Source organism: Rhagoletis pomonella, unplaced genomic scaffold, assembly GCF_013731165.1.
Source record: "Rhagoletis pomonella isolate Grant_MI unplaced genomic scaffold, Rhpom_1.0 Rhpom_scaffold_00003, whole genome shotgun sequence".
Classification (NCBI taxonomy): domain Eukaryota; kingdom Metazoa; phylum Arthropoda; class Insecta; order Diptera; family Tephritidae; genus Rhagoletis; species Rhagoletis pomonella.
The window spans coordinates 57,010,117-57,016,599 of record NW_023458557.1 but is presented as its reverse complement, the minus strand read 5'-3'; the positions used below and the strand labels follow the sequence as shown (position 1 = coordinate 57,016,599).

Sequence of the window (6,483 nt, the reverse complement as noted above, 5' to 3'; positions counted from 1 at the left end):
TGTTTTAATTTGATCGCTTCTTGGCAAAAAGACTTGCCAATTGTCCAGAGGGTATTGAATATAAGCCCTCGATATGCATTTCATATGCCATCATTACAGCTCCTTGTAGCCACAGTATATACAGTAATAAACCTTTTCGAGTACTCTTCGGGGGTAAAATGTGATCAGGGTTGATAATGAGAAGGAGCATGAATTTTGCTGATTCAGAGTTGTATAGAAAATTACTCCGGTCTAAAAGGGAGCAACAACCGTACTATGGCAGAGTTGCACAAGCCATGACTGTGTAATAGTGACCGAAAATAATTACAAAAGTGTAAAAAAATTGCAAATTATTATCTATTATTACAGATGCTAATACACATTATCACAATTCAATGTTTAACTTGTTATATTACGCCGTAAATAATAATGAACTGTTAAATGCTGAAAACGCTAGTTCTTAAACCTTGTTACTCAAAAATGCAGCTGTGGTTCACGTTCTTTGACGTTTCTCCGAGTGGTGAATTTTTATTTTTCTTAGAAATTGCGAGAAGAGCAGGTAATTTTGTGAACAAATACTTTTCTTATATTTTTAATAGATAATTGCTATTTATTTTCAAATATTCGGATATCCCGCTTGTACCCAGAGGCAATGGCATGTGAGGCTCACTAAAATCGACTCATCTCGTTGGAGCAGCTCCGGGTAATGGACCATTGAATGTGCTGGATGAACTTATGTCCACCATAAACAAAGGAGTCTCCAAGCAAATGTATGTCCTGAATTTATACGGTAGCAATTCATATCAATTAATTGTATATGTGTATTTCCGTAAAATGGTTTATATTAAGTATTTTTGAGGAGCTCCGGGTAATGGCCGCTCAAACTTGGTTGTGCCTTGAACTGCTTGTACAGGTCAGTGAAAGATTCACAATGAGGATTTTGTGTGAGTTATAAGATATTATTTTTCAACAGGTGTTCCAAGGTTTGGAAGTAAGGTGAAGTGTTCGAATGAATTGTGGAAGTGGCTGTATACTTGGGTTAGTCAAAATACCTGCGCTGTGGGTTTTAGCATAGAGATTTGCTCCAGCAACACGAGACCGCTGCACCCACGGCAAAGTAGCATTGGGTGCATTCCAAAACGTCAAAATACAAAGCATCAGTCTTTTATTTCTAAGCCGCAGTTAAAAAAAAATCTAACTTGCGCAAACTAGTTGAAAACTAGCATCTAACCGTGGTTGCGCACATTTGGCACTACAATCTGCTGACGTTTGATGCAGATATTTGTAAGCGCGTGTGTGTGTATTAAAAACTAAAAACTAAAAGGTTTGGGAGATATGTGATATCGTTAATTTACTGTAATATTTTGATAATCCAAAAAGCCGGATTGAAGTAAATCAGCGATTTTTTATTATATTCAATGCGGTATATATTTAGCGATATTGCATTTTCCCCACCACCCATGAGGTATGCAATCAGGCGCGTTACCGATTTTTGTTGAGGTGTTCGGTTCCCCCAGAGGCATATTTTCACCTATATAACTTAAACTAATAGTACAACAAAAATTAAAATAATTTATGTTTTTTTTTTTTTAATTTTGTACTTTAACTTAAAATTATAAAAAACTACAAAAGGCAAAACGATACATTTAACTCAAAATTATAAAAATGAACATAAAAAGCAAAACTATTCATATAAAACAAAAAATATTGCACAGCAAAAATTAAAAATTAAATATATAACTTAAACTTTTATTAAAAATTAAAATAATTCATGTTTTTTTAATTATGTACATTTAACTCAAATTTGTAAATATAACATAAAAAGCAAACCAATTCATGCAAAACAAAAAATATTGCACAGCAAAAATTAAAATTATGTTTTCAAAAATAGTGTTTATGTACATATGGTTTTATAGAATAAGTTTTTGAAAGCACCCACAGTAGAGACCCTAGAAGCTTTGAATTAATATAAAAAAAGGGATCTTGAAAAAATACCCGAAACTGTATTTCGAAAATAGCAAAATTATCTGAATAAAGGACGAATAAACGAATTTAATATCTAATTTATTTCCGAAAAACTGGGACATGATTTACCTATGTGAAACACATAAAAATTTAATATTTTTAAAATGAGGCGAACTTAGGTCCCTATTAAAAATTCTTAAAGAAAAATAAATTCGAATTCTTATAAATAGATATTTAAGAATGTTGGGATCGCAGTTGATACAACAATTAAAAATTCTACTCCTTCCATCTTATCAAATATAGCTTTAGAAAACCCGATTAGATGGCAGCAGGAATCAAAATTTTCGCTTAAAATTTGTTCAAGTTTTTCCATAAACTCAATGAAGGCCAGAGGAGCTTTGACTAAATTAGATTTTTCATATACTTTTTCTTTTGTGAAAATAAAATTATCTTCGGTTATTTCATCCTCTGGGAAAGTCGGTAAAGGCTGCAGACATTTGTGTAGTTTAAAGAACTCAAAATATATATATCCGCAAAAATATGAAAAAGCAATTCTTTGGAGGAAATCACTTTCTACGACATCAACTTCAAGACTATTTCTGATATTTTGATATCCGTCTGGCAGAGGCCGATGCAAACCTTGGAAAGTTTGCCAAGAAGGATCCCGAACCAAAGGATCATTGCAGACTCTTTCTAAAGTATTATATGAAAAGGACTCCCACTCAGCGCTAAGCAATGGCTCACAATTACCACTAGTAACAAACTTCACATGCCTAAGGCCTCAGATTGTCGGAAAAGGTCCGAGAACATGGATGGAGTAGTTCTAGGGTTCAATCCTCCCCCTCTTCTAATCTGTCCAAAATAGTGTTCAAGTTCGTCTTGACAAAGTTTTCTGGTTCGTATGTATTGCAATCCCTTATTTGACAATGAATGCCACAAACGTTTTAAACTTTGAATATTTTGAAGCCAGCCTCTTATGAAAGAAAAACTATTCGTTATATCCCGACCAAATATATCATGTACTGTAATTGAGGTAAGTGTTTGTTGAGTTCCCGTAAGAAATGTATTTGCTCCGTGCTTCCTGTAAATGGCTGACCGCGCTTGCGTAGGGCTCCGATTGTATTGCTATTAAAAATGTTGAAAAGTTGGTCGAAGAAAAGGGCAAATTCGGCAGTATTTAGGAAACTTTGAGACTGAGAACTATTGAGATTCCCGGAACTGTAAAGAGAAAGCATTGCACTAGCAACTGTATTACTCAGAACCTGTGCAGCTAAATGGACACTCATCTTTTGAAAAGATGTGGGCCTAAGATGTGCCGATGTCAACTTAGGTGCGCATCGTATTTCGCGAAGGGAATCCTGTTCATAGAGATGGGCGAAGTCTGCCCACTGAACTGGTTGTCCTCGAAAACTTACTTTATTTTTGCTACTTTGGATGCAGTTTCGCGAGCTTTTTAAAAGATGGGGAGAGTCATAAAAAAAGGCGATTTCCTGTTCATTAACCTCGAAATAGGGCCTTTCATCGGTTACTCCTGCTACTCGAGCAAAGTTAATGAAATTGGACCCTTGGTCACAAAGAAAATGACAGGGATAAAGACCAATATCCTGGAGTTGCGAGATAACTTCAAAAACATATTTTTTTACAATATCACCTTTGCACGAATTGTGCACAAAAAAGTATGCTATGGACTGAGACCAAGAGTTTCCGCCTATGCCTTGAACCATCATAGCTAGAACACTGTTGGCTATTCTGGAGGTGCGATTTTCATCTCCGAAGTCCTCCAACCCTATTATTAAGTCCCTAAACCTATCATATTTCTAATTGGTCTTCAAAGCCATTTCATCACAACACAACGAAACATATTTCTGTTCTGTTGTGAAGCCACGGCTGCTCAACTCTAGGGACTTAATGCTGCTGTATGAGCAACCGGGATTACGTGGCCAACATTTAATAAATTTGGACAAAGTAGTTGTAGAAGGCTAATGAAACAGGGGCCTTAAATACCTATATGCTAAGGGTGAAGTGAACTGAACTCCTAGGGCTATAGTTTTAATGCTCCTATCAAACCTCCGTCCAGAAGGATGACGGCCATTATTTGTAAGACAACTTCTCACACATATAGCGACATGTGGGGGTAAACTGCTACAAATCTCTTCCATTTGCGCGCTATTTCCCTGCTCTTGATTAGAAGAACTTTGCCCTTTCAAAAGTTAAATTTCCCGCTCTTTATCTAACAGTTTTTGTTTGAGTTCATCAATTTTTTCATTAGCTCTCTCTAATAATTCTTGATATTGATGTTCTCCGGAATGCAGGTACCTTCTTCAATGGGTTTACAATCTTCAACCCCTAAATGAATAGTCATGTAGTGTAGGTTCTTCTACTAAACTACCAAAAGGCTCTACTGTGGGTGCACACAAATTGATATCAGGTACAGCCCCCTTTGATAAGCGTAACTTGTTGCGCGGTCGAGTCGAAAAATGCCTCTGGCAAGCGTAGAGATGCTTCCTATTGGTATTTCTGACTCCCAAGCGCCTAACCCATTCCATTCGCCTATTAAAAGTTCAAAAATATTAGAAAATAAAAACTAAAACAGTGAAAATATATTAAAATACTAAAAATTTGGCCAAAGCATGTGTATAAGAATGAGGGAATTCACGCATAAAAATATAAATTTTGTATGCACATTTGTATATTAAGCTAATCTGAAATATATATTATATATATTAAGCTAATGAAACCCTCGCAAATATACACATGCTATTGAGGTTGCAGGTTTTATAAAAAAAGCAAATGCATTAAAAAAATTATCAACCGTTCACAAAAAAAACAAAAAAAAAACATAACGTATGAAAATAAAACAAAAAATTATCAGGAAATAATATTTTGGAATACACGAAAGATTTTCCCGAAACGTTAAAATAAAGAATAAAAAAGGAATAAAAAGAAAACGTTAAAATATCTGAATCGTCATGAAACGTTTATTACATATATTAATATAAACAACATTTTCTTACAAGATATTGAAGATAATCATACCATCCCGGTAATAAGGTTAACTAGTTGTAAATAATTTTTTGTTCAGGTTATTTGATTGTCATCAACTGAATAAAAATAAAACTACACAACTAGATTACCGAAAATCAGGCAGGTGTGAATACCTAAATTCTATTTATTGAAAAAATTTGCTTAAACACGCGCCGTTCCCGTCCGAAAGCCCGAAAGCCTGTCGATGGATAAAAGAATAAACAGAAAAAAAATCATCAGATTTTATATACATATGTAAATTGTAATAATTTGAGAATGGTAATTAATGGTGATTATCAAGGCACATAAATACCATGTACCATGGGTGATTATTTATCTTGTTCTCAATGAGCGAAAGCAGGAGCCAATTCTCATTTTGTGTAATGGTGAAGTGAAAATGAAGATTTCAACTGAGTGAAAACTATACTTTTTCAATTTGGCGTTTTAAATGATTCTTGATAATTAAAGACTTTTCCATATTACTCTTTACCAAGTCATTCTAAACAAAAAATCTACATTTTCTTTTCGCAACAACAAATGATTTGATTTGATGAAACATATTTTTACTTCACGCTTTCACAGGACGAGAATTGATTCTCTGATATGCAGGTTCAGGAAGACTGAGGTAGGGTTGTTCGACTTCACTAGAAAGTCGACTTTCGACTTTTCGATCGACTCTGTACAGTCGACTTTAAAAGTCGACCGATCCACGAAGAAAAGTCGACTTTGTTCGACTTTTTTCGACTTTTTTAATAAAAATAAAATGTATTAAGTATACTCTGCACTTAACTCATATATTAGCTATAAATATAAGAGTCAGAATACGCCAAAAATATCATGATTTACTAGTGGTCTTTAGAATAATCTGTAATTTAGTGAAATTCAATGCTAGGTAAAAAAACAGACACTAAAGGATTTTTAAAAATTTTGAAAATTGTTCCAGTTTTACAGCATGAAAATGTTGGTTGTGAGGGTTTTTAAAAATTATATTTTTGAAAAATAATAAAACAAATTTTAAATTAAAAAAAAAAATTCAAAAATTTTTTTTAATCGATATTTGGTAATTACGGACAACTTTTTGAAAAATGTGGCCTTTCCGATAGAGCAGAATTGGCGGGTATAGGTAGAAATATAAGTGCCACTTTATAAGCATGGATATATATGGGAGTAGCCCAGACAGCTACTGAGGAATTTGTTTTCGTATAGTAATTTTATTTAGTAAATGATTTGACAATGTTGTTGTACTGTCATTAAAATTCATTTCTCTACCACACTTTTCAAATTTCACTTCAGTTTTATTGGCAATTTTTTTTAAATACAACCAAACAGCACTCCGCGCTCTTGTTAGAAGATCAGTTTTTATATGCAAATAAATTTAAAAAAAAGTCGAGAGTCGAAAGTGAAAAGTCGACTTCAGTCGACTTCCATAAACCGAAAGTCGATCAATAAAATTCGATTTTCAGGAGTAAAAAGTCGATTTTGGTCGAAAGTCGAAGTCGACTTTGCCATCCCTAG

The 6,483-nt window shown here is 33.9% G+C and overlaps 2 long non-coding RNA genes across 2 annotated transcripts; one reads left to right on the top strand and one right to left on the bottom strand.

Moving 5' to 3' along the window:
* The first annotated feature begins 613 nt into the window (after positions 1 to 613).
* On the top strand, positions 614 to 1,533 carry LOC118735319. The gene is made up of 3 exons (XR_004992566.1): positions 614 to 769; positions 829 to 892; positions 953 to 1,533. It is a non-coding gene; the product is annotated as an uncharacterized LOC118735319 (long non-coding RNA).
* Positions 1,534 to 4,902: 3,369 nt separating this feature from the next.
* Positions 4,903 to 5,865, bottom strand: LOC118735318. Its single transcript, XR_004992565.1, has 2 exons — positions 5,289 to 5,865; positions 4,903 to 5,167 (listed from the first exon to the last, which is right to left on the bottom strand). It is a non-coding gene; the product is annotated as an uncharacterized LOC118735318 (long non-coding RNA).
* Between the last annotated feature and the right edge of the window lie 618 nt (positions 5,866 to 6,483).